General features: G+C 38.0%; 1 protein-coding gene across 5 annotated transcripts in view; it reads right to left on the reverse strand.

Annotated features, from left to right (window-relative positions):
- DENND1A (DENN domain containing 1A) overlaps nucleotides 1–14,401 on the reverse strand; it is a 539,914-nt gene that overhangs the window by 394,055 nt on the left and 131,458 nt on the right. The gene's annotated exons all lie outside the window — the stretch shown is intronic.

A 14,401-nucleotide genomic window follows, 5' to 3' on the forward strand; every position in this document is an offset into this window, starting at 1 on the left:
ATGAAAAATTTCAAAAGAAAACAATACTTTTAGCTTGTCAGTGTTAACAAAATATCATATGAGATTAGACTTGGCCAGAAACTATAAAAATACATAGGTGAAGATATCTTTCATGACCAATCTGTTTAAAATGGAATCAGGAAAGTGGTCACTTGATTCAACATAATTGCAGGATAACCCAATGCCATCATCTCTAAATCAATATAGAAGTGTACTAATTAAAAGCTATTAGCACTCCATTTGCTATTGATTAGGGAAACATTCAGTCTTTTCTAAAAGAGAGATCTGGTTCCTCAGAGACACATTAAGAAGAGTGATCAGAATAGTATCTATTTGAGAAATCATGTATCAATACAAAATGCTTTCATAAAACCACAATATTTGAAGGTCCCCAACCAGTGAGTATAGTATATACTACTCAGTTGTCATATCTATCTTCTAAAATATCAATTTATTTCTCCATAAAAGTGAATCTATGTAAAAGTCAAAGTCCTCCATGTCACAAGATAAAAATGCAATTAATTGTTCTGCAATTAAAGAATCAAAAAGGGGGGAAATTATGGGCCTATTCACAAACTACATTTAAATCTTAGAAATGTTAGTTTTCAAGTCAATGGATGTCATTTTTCAACACTCAATACTAATAACAAAAGGAATATTCAAAAGGTCACACAAAAAGCAGAACTTCCCAAAACAGGTGGTGCAGAAAAGTTGAAACTACCTGTACACTACTTTGGCTTTTAAAGTGTCTTCCAGTTGACTTCAAAACTAGGGACAAATTTCTTTACCCTCATCTGCAAATACTAGGAAGACACGAATGATATGTCTAGACCAGTACTAGTAGAATTCTAGAGTAATCCTCATTGCAGTACCTTGCAGGGCTGCTCTGGTAAATCAGAGGAAGTAGCTGCTGAAAACACACAAGGACTTGTGGATGTTGTGACAGGAGGCCAGAAGGCACAATCTTGTGGCATGAAAAGCACTAGGTCCAGGGCGGGGGTGGGGATGGGGGTGGGGGGAACGGGGACTTGCCAGCAGGATGCAAAGAGACAGCCACAAGCCCAGCAAACCCCTAAAAATGCGCTGTGGGGGTGGAGTAGAAGATCCAAAAAGAGGGCTCTAATTCCTAAAATATACATAAATGACTCTGTCCAGAAAAACAACTGGTATTTTAGGATTTAAAATTTGCTACTGAGACCCACCCCCCACACTCCCCGTGAAAATGCAGCTCTAAGTCACTGATGGACACAGTAATGCAGAGGCTGGAAAAGCCACAAAATAATCTAAGGCTTATTCTTTTTCTTCCAGTTGTCATGTGGTGAACAGTTAACTCTTCAACAAGAAAACTTCATACAAAAATGACTCACATATAAATCTTTAATATCAAGTCCTCTTTTCTGCTTCCTCGGGCTTCCCCAGTGGCTCAGTGGGTAAAGCGTCTGCCTACAATGCGCGAGACCTGGGTTCGATCCCTGGGTCGGGAAGATCCCCTGGAGAAGGAAATGGCAACCCACTCCAGTACTCTTGCCCGGAAAATCCCATGGACTGAGAAGCCTGGTAGGCTACAGTCAATGGGGTCGCAAAGAGTCGGACATAACTGAGTGACTTTCCCTTCCTCTTTTCTGCAATAGTTTGCTTCTTGGGAACCACAAAAATATCAATGGAAATAAAGATGGAATAAAGTAAAAAACTACTTTTTATCACCATTTTCTGAGAGGATGAATATCAGAAACCAAAATTTGTAGTATATTCTTCAATTTTAAAAATGTTTGCTTATAAGTAGGAAAAGGAAGGTCTTTAAATCTCTTTAACCAACTAAGCCAACCATGTTAACAATAAACTACATTAATAATTTTGTGATTTTTAAAATGCATTTTATTCATATATACATAGACTTGTAAAAAGAAAAGGAAAATAGATGCAAAACATCAACTTGTTTTAATACAAGGAAAGTAAAAATGACTATGGAACTCCAAGATGGGGGTCATTCAAACCATATTATTCTAAACACTACCTCAATGATAGGCAGAATCAACTAGTACCTTCATCAACTAAATTCCTTCAACTGTCCTGAGACTAACGCTAGAGTGGGACTCCCAGATTTTAACAGAATCATGTTCCAAGATAATACATGGATTATTATTTACAATGACTCAAGCATAAAACTTTTGATTCCTTTTCTATAAGACCCTGAGATTTACAAAAAAAAACTTCATAGGTCTTTAACACTCTCAACAGCAACATTAAAAAAAAAAAAAGGCAATGCCTTTTAAAACTAAAGCCCAACCTATGAAGTTCCATTCAATTAGCTCAAAGATCCAGTCTGACAGTTAATAAAACTATGAAAGCCATTTTGTAAAAATTAACACAAAAACTAAAAAAAATTTGTATGCATTTTCTTTAAATGTCTATTTTGCACAGGAGGTTGAAATCATTTTTCACATTGAGTCAACTGCAATGCCTTAATGTCACCAAAATATCGACATTGGAAACATCTGAGTTAAAAAGGTCCAAATACAATCTGCTTTTCTCAAGCAACACAACACCCGCCTTACTAACAGTTTCAGCATGGCGCATGTACAAAACCTAGCACCCTGCAGTTCAGCAAACCGCCTTTAAATTTTCTGTCTGGCAGCAATCCACTTGCGTGTCTGTATGCTTTTACAAGTACTCTATGTATTTCATTGCATCAGCTGCATTTCTTTGAGTTTTTAAATGGTCTGGGAACATTTTATGAAATGTTCTATATCTTTATATGGAAAATAACATACACTGGAAAACTGTGCATCAGTCTAATATTTATGTATCTATTTCTTTACCCACCATCCAATGCTATAATTGCTAATGCTCCAAAATTTCTCACATTCATACCCTCACTGCCAAATGCAGTGTCACCAAACAGCTAACTTCCAACGCAAAAATCTGAAGATGAGACTAGTACCAAGGAAAAAAGGAAAAATTAATAATTTGTTTAGGCTTTGGTAGTAAGGATAGTTATCAGCATATGTCAAGCTTTCTCTAAGAATTTCTGACAGAAAATTAAGAACTTAATATAGTAATGCACTACACCCTTCTTTCTCAGCAAATTTCTCCAGATTTAACAGTTTAAAAAATTAAAAATCAATTTCAACATCTCCCAGGAAAACACAATCTTTTTGTTGAAAAGTATTTAAAATACCTTGCTAACAAGATGTATGGTATGGAAGAGTCCATACATGACTTAACCACATAAGGCTAAAAAGAGATAGCTGGCTCTAGAACAAGATTTTGCATTATGTCAATCTGATGAGACATTACCTTTTCTCAGCACTGTGACCATGCAAGACACTGACCCCGCACTGACACACGTATGCCACTTCCACTGGAGGTCACAAAAGCATTTCCATATTTAAAGCAGACAGTTCACAGTATAGGACTCCCAAGAGCATAGTCTCATTCAGGAGTAGATATGACATGACCATGCTTAATAGCCTATGTCTTCTCAGCAAAACAAAAACAAAAAAATTGATCTCAGAAGAAATGCTTTTTTTTTTTCCTTAAGAAAAGCTAATTTTCTTCTATCTCAATAGCCTTTTTACTGTAACGTACTATTAAATCTTTAAGATATACCAGATTGCCACAGGATGTTTAATTAATAGAATAAAAGTTTGGGCAAGACTTACTGGAAAGGCACTATAAATTATTTTACACAGGCTCCAAAACCTTGAGTGCTGCCTTAGGCTTAAAGTTTCTAGAAAACGTGGCAGACAGATCTTTTACGACAGAAATGCAAAATAATTCATAGAAGTACCGTGCTTATGTAGGAGGGTCCATTTGTAAACTGGTAACTAAAAAGTGTACATACACACAAACACATAGCTTACCAAATTATTCTCCTGTTTTCCTTTGCCACAGCAATGACTGACTCCATTTGAAGGTCAAGGCATGACACTTTAACCAATTATTGAAAAATACACTGATTTCATTTTCTGTGAAAGGTGTAGCAACTGCACAATAATCAAATGTTACAATCTACTACAATTGGAGCTCTTTTAGGAAATTTAAAAGAAACTGCAAATGTAGCCATTAACGTGGAAATCTACACTGCTTTCACTTTTAACATGCTAGATATCAAGGCAGAAAATGTTATATTTAACACCTACTAAATTCCAACCATTATCTCTAGGATATTTCAGTCAATAAAAGACAAATAGTGAACACATGTAAGCTTACAACAATAAAAATATGCCCCGTTAAAGTGAAGACTTTAAAATGAGCTATAACGATATAATCTCATTGTTCAATTTCATGGAGTTTAAGATACTATCTTCCTTTCCCCTAAAACCATATATGTTAATCCCAGCTGTAATCAGATTTAATTTTCCAGATGAGAAGATGAGAATATGCTGCAAATGAGTAATAGTCCATTACACTGCTCCTTCCCTAACAACACTTTCCATTTTCATATACTAAAAATGTAGACCCTCATGAAATAGTCTGCAAAGCTGTACATTTTGAGGACAAACTCAATCTTCCTCAAAACACTTAAACTGTCTTTTAATCTTCAAGAAGAGAAGTTAATTTTTCGTGTCATGTAGAATTAAAGTTTCTTGACAGTAGAACTGCAAACTGGACTGCACTAAATTAATAAAGAGCTTCAAGGACACTGCCTATTAAACCTGTTTTAGCTATAAAAAGCTTCATTTTATTTTATGAAATAACTGGATCATTAGTTTAGCATTTTAACTAAATGCAATCATTCTAGAAAATTATTTCATTTATAAGACTTAAAATTCACTTATTTAAAAAATACATTTTTGAAAGAAAAGTTTGACATAGTTAAAAAAAACACACATTTTCCTTTTCCATGATAATGAAACAAAATGATTTATATTGTCTTTTCTTTCAAAAATTATTAATTAAAAATTACTCTGCTGTATAGCACAACTTGGTACTTTGTGGTGGCTTAAATGGGAAGGAAATCCAAAAACAGGGGATATTTGCTGTACAGCAGAAACTGACTCAACTATGTGAGGCAACTATAACAATTTAAAAAAAACATTAAAAATAAAATAAACTACCTATTTAAAAAATTACTGATTCCAAAATGCAGATTTTATTCTGAAATTACAATGGAGAATAATTCACTGATTTTTTAAAAAATCATTTCAAAGTACTTTAAATGAACATTCAGCCTTCATATACCAATGGAATTTCTTACTTTAAAAATCTATTCTAGGTATTACCTTTTTGCTCTAAAACGTGAAAACTGTTAAGACATACAAACTTTGAGTCATCACCAATTTTTAACCATATTTCTATTCTAGACTTTCCTCTCAACAATAGCATTTAAAATATATTCAAATACTAATTCACAGCAACCAGCCTAATAAACACAGGGGTGGTTCACCATCTACACCTATAATGAAAATCCAAATAGCATCATTCAGTAAAGGAGAGCACAACCCACCTCAGTATGTTAAGCCATGGAACCATTCACGTGCCAGATTTCTCCTCAAACTAACCATCTTTTGCCTTTCAGACATATCCTGCTTCTATGTGATTATTTATGAATAAACAACAGACACTGACCTATTGTTTTCAGTTGCTGGAGTTATGAATGTAGTACAGTTACCAGTTAAGTGAATCAACAAGTACTAAATGCATCAGCTGTCCTACAAATAATGAGTCCATTGACATTATGCAGTAAAATCTAGAGAGTTTCATCTATCTTTCCAGAGAATGCTGATAGATTTTGACCAGCAAATACCACTACTTCCTAATAATTTGAAATATTTCTCATAAACCAATTTCACTACAGGAATACAAATGTGATCATTAACCAAATTTCTGCTGTGTAAACCCAAAAATCAAGCCTAAGTCAAATTCCAAAGGGAAATTTAAAACAGAAAAGAGATGGTGTGCTGGAAAGGAGGAAAAAAGTCAAAAGAACACATTCACTTACACTTACCTTGTTCCCTACTGGTTTTCAACTTTCACTATTATTTAAGTATTTAGGGTTTCTTACACCAGTTCAAAGTAAAAATCTATCAGACTGATAAATATTGAAGAAGGTTTTTAATGGTTATAATCTCAGGCTTCCATTTAATTTCTGTAGGAGTTAAGATCAGTTTTACCCCACCTTTTTAAAGATTACCACAAATATCAGATTTTTATTCCAACGTGAATAATTACCTCAGACGTAACCTAAACGCCAGCTGTGCCTTTTATGTACTACAAAAGTGGCATCACTGCATATGGTCTGCATTAATAGATACATTACATTTGTCAAATTTGGTGAAAAGAGATAACTTAATTATCCTCTCAAATACAACTATTGGCTGAGTACCCACTATGTACTCAGCCCCAGCCCCGGGATCAAACCCTTGTCTCCTAAGTCTCCTGCACTGGCAGGAAACTTTACCACTAGCAGGGTTTTTTTTTTTTTTTTTTTTTTTTTTTACCACTAGTGCCACCTCGGAAGCCCTTGATCAAACGTGGAAAGTGTAAAAGAATTAGAATAAGCATGAGGAGGAGGAGAAGAAAGATCAAGTACAACTAAATAAAACCCGGTGAACAGGAGGGGAGTTCTCGTGCCCTTGGACAATCCCTGAATCCAACAAGAAAAAAGTTACCTCTTCTTTTCTGGCAAAAACTCAGCTAAAGAAAAACCACATAGCGTTAGTTCCAAGGGCCCTCACACCTCACTGTTTACCTTGATAAGAAAGACAGTCTCTCTGCTTCTACTGGGGAATTGCACCTGACTTCACTTATGGCTCAGCTGGTAAAGAGTATGTGTGTGCAATGCAGGAGGCCTGGGTTCGGTCCCTGGGTTGGGAAGATCCCCTGGAGAAGGAAAAGGCTACCCACTCCAGTGTTCTGGCCTGGAGAATCCCATGGACTGTATCCATGGGGTCGCAAAGAGTCGGACACGACTGAGCGACTTTCATACCATGTGCCAAGCACTATAACAGGCATTTTACATAAAATGTCTAATTTTATCCTCATGACAAAGCTATGATATTGGGACTATCACAATTTTATCATAGTTAAAAAGGCAGTAAGTTATCACTCATTCAAAGTTAGAAAATTAGTATTTATACACAGTGTAAATCCTCTAATGTGATTGGCCCCATTGATGAATAAGACAGTCTTTGCTCTCCCCGAGTTTACAGTTTAATGCAGAATACAAAGAATTAAACCAGCAATCATTGCAAGGCCTGGTAAATGCTATCGTAGTGATTAGCACAGGGGCACTGAGCCTAGTCCTGGCCAGGACAGAAAAAACTTCAGGGAAAAAGTGGCAGGGTCATGTGTAGAGTCCAGGGCCATGCCAGGGTTCACCTCATACCACCACAGGCCCCTTCTGAACAGCCTAGGGGAGAATGAATAAGTATTTGTGAGTCCAGGGCCTATATTTTACTTAGCTTTGTCTCCTACAAAACGTCCTACAGATTATATATACCCATAGATATTTGGGCATAATAAAATAAATAGAATATAATAAATTCATTAAATACCCTATCTCTCCAAATGGATAAAAGGCCAACTTCAAAACATCCAGTTTGAAAAGAAGCCTTTGAATGCCACAGGCTTACTAAAGATACACTGCCATATAGTAAGCGCACAATAAATATTAGTTGTTGTTATATTATTAACCCCAGTGGAAAAATAAGCAAGCACTATAAATTAGATGGCTACAGATGTATAGGTGTACCTCAAATTGGAAATTCATGTGTTCCTGAAATAAACTTTTATAAACCCAATTAAAAATTTCCCATTGCCTGCTATTACCTACTTAGAAATATTACAACTTTATCAGAAACTGATTTTCTCTGCATCGTCACTGGTTCAAAAATCCTTTAGCTACAGTTTATTTGCCTCCTGGCATCTGTTTGCTAATGATCTGTAAACATCAAATGCACCAGGGACTCTCCCAGACTTATTGAAACCCTGAGGTGAATCTTTGTATAAACTGAAGGACCTTTCTGTTAATTCCTTTGCTTTCTGAGTTTGCATTCTAGATTTCAGAAATAGTTTTATTAAAGATTTTTGCAGTAATAATTATAATGCTATCAGCTACCACTTCCTGAATGCCTAGGTATACCAGTGGTTGCCATAAGTAGTTTTATTATTATTATTTTATTTAATCCTAACAACAACTCTGCCAGGTAAGTAGATGTAGCCTTATTTTATAAATAAGAAAAGTGAGACTCACTAAGAACAAATCCAGAGTTAAGTAACAGAGCTGGGGTTTAGCCTAGAACCACCAGACTACTAAGAATTCAACACTGGTTTTCATTTTTGCCTTTATTTATTTATGTTCTCCTGTTGATTGTCTTCTAGTCATTGTTGTGTCTCAACAATAAGAATACAGCTGGACAAATAACTAAAACTTGTGATCATGAAACATGCTTTAGCAGATTATGAAGGAGAGCTTTCCAATTTCTCTATTTAAATTTTTTTGCCAAGTTCAGGATATAGATAAAATGACTCCCAAGTAACTAACACTCAATTCAAATAGTAAATACAATATTTCAAAGATAAGTTCATATTAAAAATTCAGAGTAATTTTGAAGGCTAGAGGTTATCCTTGTATCATCTATGAAAAAAGTCACTGGCTAAACAAAACAAATAAGAACACAGAAAAAAAATGTCTTCCTATGTAAGAAAATGTGTTTCCAAGTCCCTCTAAACCAAACCACACTGAGAACTAAGGCCAAACTAATACACACAGTGTAAATAAACCTGACACACCAGCAGGGGAAACACACTATGACTGTCAACCAATTTTCTTATACCAAAATTCTGCCCTTCTTTCCTGGAGAAACAAGTCATTGTTGCCTAGTTGTTATCTGTATCATTAGAGAAGCAGTGCCTACATCCTTTATCGCTTTTGTGTGTGTGTACATGGTAAAATACACATAACATAAAATTTGCCATTTTAACCATTAAGTGTACACTTCAGTAGCATTATACATTATTCACATTACTGTATAACCATCACCATCATCCATTTCCAAAACTTTCATCTTTGCCAACTTAAAATGCCGAACCCATTAAAAAAAATTGGCCATTGTTCCCTCCCCCTCCTCCAGCCCCTGGCAACCATCACTCTTCTTTCTGCCTCTATGAATTTAACTACTCTAGGTACATCACATTAGTGGAGTCACACAATATTTGTCCTTTTGCGACTGGCTTATTTCACCTGGCAATGTCTTCAAGGCTCATCCATGCTGTAGCTTGTGTTAGAATTTCCTTTCTTTTTAAGGCTGAATAATAAGAAACTTGTGTCCATAGATAGATGAATGGAGAAACACATTTTGTTTCTCCATTCATCTATCTGTGGACACAAGTTTCTTCTATCTTCTGGCTTTTGTGAATAATGTTGCTATGAATGTGTGTATACAGATATTTGTTCAAATTCCTGCTATTTTTGGATATTTATCTAGAAAAGGAAATGCTGGATCATATGGTAATTCTACATTTAATTTTTTTTAGAATGGTTCTTTTAATTTTTACTAGTATCCTATTAGCAAAATCATTTGAAGGTCCCATAAACACATCCCTGTAACACATCCCTCCTTTCTTACTCCTTTGGCTAACTGTGGAAACTACACTCTTGAGAGTAGTCTTATATGTTATAACTTGGTCACTTTCCCTAAAACCCTGGTGGTCTCCAACCCGGGATGGTCTCCAGAATGTACAGAACTAAACTTGACCATGCTTTATTCACCACACTTTGACTCATTCTGAAGAATTATTCAGAGCATCTTCATTAGCTTTCTGTCTTAATAAACAGCTCTGTTAGGTTCTTCTAATATGGTTGAAGACTTTCATGTTTTTAAAAAGCTAGAATCCTTAGCCTGGCCATTAAGACAAACCCACCCAGGACTTTCCTGGTGGCTCCTGCCAATGCAGGAGACAGGTTCACTCACTAGTCTGGGAAAATCCCACATGCTGCAGAGGAACTAAGCCCAAGCATCACAACTATTGAGCCTATGCTCTAGAGCCCGGGAACCAGAACTATTGACCCCATACGTGTACCACAGCTACTAAAGCCCACGTACCCTAGAGTCCAAGCTCCACAACTAGAGAAGCCATCACAATGAGAAGCCTTCTCACCAAAACTAGAGAAAAGCCTAAGCAGGAGGAAAGATCCAGCACAGCCAAAAATAAATAAAATTACATATGTAAAAACGACAAACCCACACAATTTCATCTCTACTTCTTAAAAACAAATTCCCAAATCTAGCCCGCCTGATCAATTTACTTTCCTACAAAACCTGATGTCTTCTCATGTCTAAATCAGACCATGCTGTCAGACGTCAGAATTTATAAATTTGGCCAATTATATATTCTTACATGAATTAATATTCAATCACCCTAGCACTTAAAAAAATTAAAAAGGAACCATGTCCACCGTCTAAAGTGCAGTGAATTTTACACATGACTGGTAAATGAACAGTAAGCTGGCACACTCACTTACACTGCTCCCCAACTCAAGAAGCTCCTTTACGTCTTTCTAGCACTCATGGTCAGCTGGCAGCAAAACTCTCAACCTCTAAGTTCCCAACACATTCTCACATTCTTACTGTGGTCAAAAGCTGGCTTCCTCGTGAGCCCTCTCAAGCGGTGAATGTTTCCTCTCCACTTCTCTTCCCGCTGACCTGAAGGTGGAGTAGGTGGTCTCTGCTCCTTGTCACTTTAGGAAACTTTCTCCCTCATTTTGCAAAACTCCAGATTTCAGTAGAGTCACCAGACTATGTTCCTCCTCCTAACTCTGCTGTCATCTGCTGCTTTTCATTCCTTAACGTTCATGAATCCTGGTGCACTGCCCCTCACTCTGCCACTACTCCCACCATGGTCTTATTGATTTTGCTACATAGTCACTTAGATGATGCTTCTAAATCCCAAAATTCTTGATTTTTTGTCCTCCTCTCTGCCCAAGGAACTTGTTCTCCAGCAATCTCAGCTACTCACTTCCAGGGTCATACCTGAACTCTACAGCTCCAATAACTGAAACCCCCTCAATAACCACAGTCTCAAGTACCTCAGGCTCCAACCATGACCTACCTCCTTTCCTTCGGTTCATTCTCTAAAGCATCCCAACTTCATTCTTCAATTCCACAATGACCTACACTCTATCAATTCTTCACTGTCCTTCATCCACCTCAAATCTACACTATCTTCCTTATCTAGCTTAAATTCTATTTTGTAACTATTCCTTCACAGACATCCTTGACTCCTTCATGCCTCTCTTACTTTGCCCTTCTTCCCTGGCAAAACCACAATCCTTGTTAAATATTGTTATCTATGTACACCTCTGTACCTGACTGTGGCTAAAGAAATCCAAACAATTGTGCTAACTTTAAATTTGAATTACTCACTGTAAGTGAGCTTTAATGTGACTTGGTAATTATACCACATTTTCCTTAAGTCATTACTCTTTTACTCTCCTTAATGACTATGTCATACTTTCTCGAACTTTCCCAACCTCAATTAACACTAATTATCTTAACTTGCCCCTCTGGTGAGAAAATCGGGCAATCACAAGAGAACTCTCACAAGCCTCCTCTGCCACTTTTATCCACTTATTATCTCTGACCCCAAAGACTCTGCCTTCATACCATTACTATGAAGAACTGTCCACAGGGTCTGAAAAGACCCTTCCTCCACTTGTGAACTAGGATCATATCCCCTCTCACCAACTCAAATAATGCTCCGCCAATTCTTTTGTTCTATTAATTTTACCTCTTTGCTGGATCTTCCCCATCAGCATGCAAATCTACTATTTTTTCTGCAATATTTTGAAAAGGTCAAGCCCACCTCCTCACCATGGCTACCTCTCCATTCCTCTCATCCTTAGTCAGTCAGTTCAGTAGCTCAGTCGTGTCCAACTCTTTGTGACCCCATGGACTGCAGCATGCCAGACCTTCCTGTCCATCACCAACTACTGGAGCCTACTCAAACTCATGTCCATCGCCTTGGTGATGCCATCCAACCATTTCATCCTCTGTTGTCCCCGTCTCCTTCCGCCTTCAATCTTGCCCAGCATCAGGGTCTTTGCCACTGAGTCAATTATTCACATCAGGTGGCCAAAGTATTAGAGTTTCAGCTTCAGCATAAGTCCTTCCAATGAACATCCAGGACTGATTTTCTTTAGGATGGACTGGTTGGATCTCCTTGCAGTCCAAGGAAGTCACAAGAGTCTTCTCCAAAGCCACACTTCAAAAGCATCAATTCTTTGGCGCTCAGCTTTCTTTACAGTCCAACTCTCACATCCATACATGACGACTGGAAAAACCCTAGCTTTGACTAGACAGAACTTTCTTGGTAAAGTAATGTCTCTGCTTTTTAATGTGCTGTCTATGTTGGTCATAACTTTTCTTCCAATGAGCAAGCGTCTTTTAATTTCATGGTTGCAGTACCATCTGCAGTGATTTTGGAGCCCTCCAAAATAGTCTCTCACTATTTCCATTGTTTCCCCATCTATTTGCCATGATCTTAGTTTTGTGAATGTTGAGTTTTAAGCCAACTTTTTCACTCTCCTCTTTCACTTTCATCAAGAGGCTCTTTAGTTCTTCTTCACTTTCTGCCATAAGTGTGGTGTCAATCTGCGTATCTGGGGTTATTGATATTTCTCCCAGCTATCTTGATTCCAGCTTGTGCTTCATCCAGCCCAGCATTTTGCATGATGTACTCTGCATATAAGTTAAATGAGCAGGGTGACAATATACAGCCTCTCATCCTATTTAAAGCTATATTCCTCAAAAGAGTATCTACACTCACTGTCACCAATTCCTACCCTCTTACTCTCTTGAACCATGCCAACCAAGCTTTCACCCCACTTCTCTAAAACAACTCATGTACCAATGACTCTCTTACTCTTGACATTAATTAATCCTCAGTCCTCACCTTATTTGACTTTCAGCAACATCTGACACCATGACTGCTTCCTCCTCCTTGAAGCACTTTATATGGCTTCCAGAGCATCTCACTTCTCTGTCCCACTGCTGCTCCTTGGGCTTCTCACTGACCTCTTCTGAAAGAAGAGCCCCAAAGTTTAGTCCTTGGACTTCCCTTTTTCTTGGTGGTCTGTTTTGCTGGTCTCTTTCAGTTTTATCAACTTCCCTGGTGGCTCAGAGGGTAAAGCGTCTGCCTACAATGCGGGAGACTTGGGTTCAATCCCTGGGTCGGAAAGATCTCCTGGAGAAGGAAATGACAACCCACTCCAGCATTCTTGCCTGGAAAATCCCATGGACGGAGGAACCTGGTAGGCTGCAGTCCATGGGGTCGCAAAGAGTCGGACATGACTGAGCGACTTCACTTTCACTTTTTCAGTTTTATCACTTCAAATGTGCCCTGTCAACTGCATATTTCTCCAGCTCTGACCTCTCCCAACTCCAGACTCATTTATCAGAATACCCAAGATCTCCAGTTGGATATCTAACAGACATCTGAAATTTACGCTGAACTCCTGTTCTTTTCCTCACACTCAGATCCAATCTGTCAGCCAGTTCCTAGGAGTAATGCATCAAGGTTCCCCTAGCTTCTAGGTTCTACAACCATTCTGAGGTACGGCTCAGTGGAGACAGGTGAGGAACGAGGGCATGAGAGACAGGGCTTACAGGATATGTGGGTCGTTTGGAGTGGCGGTGGGGGGATGGAGGTAGAAGAGCAGTTAGGTGGGCAGCAGAGGCTAGTACACAGGGGAAAGGAGAGGGAAGAAAAATAATCCCAATCCTACTAAAGTTAACCATAGTCAAAGTTTCGGTAACTTCTTTCAAGTTACTGAAGAAGTAACTCTTTCCCAAGCCTGAATAAACTTGGATTCTCAGAGAACTTCCTTGTGCTCAGGGTTCACTGAAACAAAGCCATCTTATTGCTTCCCTAAGACTTGCTCACACGATCCCTCATAGATACATTTGAATAAACAAGCAACTCATCCCTGAGAATAGGAGTGATGCTTTGTCAGGACTGGTTCTTCCCAGCTGCAATCTGGGGGTTACTGAAATAGTTACTGAAATGCAAGTTCCTGTGCGCAAGACAAAGAGAGGCCAAACAATAACAAAATGTCAGAATAAATTCAGAGAAAAGTTTATTGCAGCGCCCTGCAAGGAGACAGTTAGCTCATGCCTGAAACACCCCAAATTCCCAAAAGCTTTCAGCAAAGCCCTTTAACAGGAAAGGTGAGGGAGGGCATAGTTATCCTTGCAAACTTCTTGGTGTCAGATCCTTTTTTCTTGAGGTCAGGTCATGGTCAGGTAATGATGTTCCTGTAACCTCCACCAAAACAAATGTTAATTCTCTGTTCTGACAAGAAAGGGCAAGGTCCCAAGACACAATGTTCACCCTCCCAGGTCCTAGCTAAGGGGAGGTAGATCTCAGTTGGTAGCCGCCTTCAGGGCCAGGTCCCCAG

This window comes from Oryx dammah, unplaced genomic scaffold (assembly GCF_014754425.2).
Source record: "Oryx dammah isolate SB20612 unplaced genomic scaffold, SCBI_Odam_1.1 HiC_scaffold_25, whole genome shotgun sequence".
NCBI lineage: Eukaryota > Metazoa > Chordata > Mammalia > Artiodactyla > Bovidae > Oryx > Oryx dammah.